This window comes from Solanum dulcamara, chromosome 3, assembly GCF_947179165.1.
Source record: "Solanum dulcamara chromosome 3, daSolDulc1.2, whole genome shotgun sequence".
Classification (NCBI taxonomy): Eukaryota; Viridiplantae; Streptophyta; class Magnoliopsida; order Solanales; family Solanaceae; genus Solanum; species Solanum dulcamara.
In genome coordinates, this window is record NC_077239.1 from 72,117,936 (window position 1) to 72,120,392 (window position 2,457).

The following is a 2,457-nucleotide window of genomic DNA, read 5'->3' on the forward strand; positions in this document are numbered from 1 at the left end:
GTCACATAATCTTTTTCATGATAAAGTAAATTACCTGCTCCATCTTTTAAATAATATAATTCCGAAAGCGAATTAATTTCGTGTTCTTCCTTGCGAAAATAAAATTTTGAGATCAAAAGTAAAAGGCATGGACCTAGTCAAAGGACCGTTGAACAACAATTTCAATTAATAAAAATAGATTGAATCACAATTAGTAGAAAATTTTCAAAAAACTTGGATGAAAGTACATGAAAAGAAATTGATAATAATTGACATATATAAAAATAATTAGAAGGGTACATGAACATTTGTGTTTTGTAAATTGAAGTTAAATAATTCTAAGAATATTCTAAATATGGGAGGTAGATTCTAACTTGGAATTTTTAAATATTAATTTTAAGAAGGAATAAAACTATTTAAAGTAATATATTTTTTCTTCTACTCACGTTAATTAGGATCCAAAATTAGTTAGAATTTCTATTTTAGGTGGTATATTTCCCATCCTTCTCACGTTAATTAGGATCCAACATTAGTTTTTATTCATATTTGATTTCTTAACCTAAGTAGGAGTCTCAATTTTTGTGCACCGTATTTTTCTTTTTCACCCTATATATATTCTAGGGTTAATATATAAATGTAATTTTATAATTAAATAATAATTTTTAAAAAATAGTGAAAAGACGATTTTATCTAAAGCGAAATCTAAGCACCTTCGTGTTTTTAATATAGTATAAATAAATACAAAGTAAATAAAACAGAGTTTAAGAAATAACATATAAGGATTTAATGAGGTTCGTATTGGATCGAAATAACAAAGCGTTATGAGGAATATAATAATTACAAATTTAGAGAAATCATAAACAAAGAAAAGTATACTAAAAAAGTGCAATATATAGTACTTAATATAGTTTTGGTCAATTGACGTGCATGTGGAAAAAGTTGATATAAAAAATATATATAAAAATTATTGAGAGAGAATATTTTCTAAACAAGACTTGTCAATAACTACATCGTGGATGCTTTTGTGTTGTAGTTTAAAAAAAGATATCAATTTATGGAAGTTCAAAGAAAAAATTAGTAAATATAAAAGAGATCTAGTATTCCACTAATAAAAAATTTTTGCCAAAAAATTAATTCTAATTATGATAAAAAGAAAGGAGGGCAAACCCTAATTTGTTCGACCAAGCTTACATCCTCCAACAAAAGCAGAGAGATATTTTCTCAATGTTAAATAGAAGAAAAAGGATTGGCAAGACAAATGTTAAGAGCATTTGTATCAACTTGTCCGCCATTAATTGTGTAATATTTAATTCGCAAGGTATAAGTTTTTAAAGTACTTTTATTTTATCCAACAAAAGTTATGTAGGGATAAATTATGTCTCTTAGGGGTTGTTTGGTTTGAATACAAGTGATGATGAGATTAATTATAATGAGATACGTTATGTTGGAATTAGTTATGATGAGATAAGTTATGCTGGAATTTGTTATGATGTGATAAGTTATGTTATGATTATTTCTTATTGATTGTTTGATTTGTTGTATTATAAATAATATGCATGGCATAAATTTTAGGAATAAGTTGTTTATTTACAAAAATACCCTTCACTTTATTTAGTTTTTTATATTTTCTTTGCAAGCTTTGGTTATTCATTCTTAAAAATAAATTTTTTATCTTATTTAGTTTAAATATTTTTGTGTGTGCATTTCCATGATAGTACCATATGTATTTAAAACCAAAACCTTCATCATATTTAGCTTTAAAATAGAATTTTCATCTTAAATTTGTTAAAGTAAAAGAGGATTTATTATTTATATCACTTCATTTAAGCACATATCACTCTTAAATTGTAAAATACTAAAGTTTTCATTTTAGTTGATATATAAAATACAAGCTTTCAAGTTACTAAAAAATATATATAATTAAAAATATGTAATTTAGTAGTAGAGAAATCAAAACATAAATAAACTTAAGAATTAGTCAAATAAATTAATAAATAAAAAATATATTTGTATAGTCTAATTTTTAATTAAAAAATATAAAGAATTATCATAAAAATAAGGAATAGTGAAGATTGTGGAAGTAGAAATAAACCAGAAATAATGCTAAGTTTCCATAAACCCAGCCAGCCATGTTAATAACAACGAAATACGGAAGTAAGCACATACTAGGAACTGAAAGTCATCGTACCAAAACTCTAACTAACAAGTCTAGAACAGGAGTACAACTCTAACTAGAAACAAGTAATAAATAGAAACTTTGTTTGAACACCTAAGTCGTGGAAAAGAAAAGGACTAGAAAAATGATAGAATTCATGGCAGCCTGTAGGAACATCTCACCCTTGAACTCCAAGACACGATCACTCCTCTAGACGAAGTCTCTCTGCAACCGGTTGAATATGCCCTGTGCTCAATAAAAAGGCATAGCAAATATAGTATCAGTACACAAAAGACAACGGTGTACTGGTAGGATCACGTAGT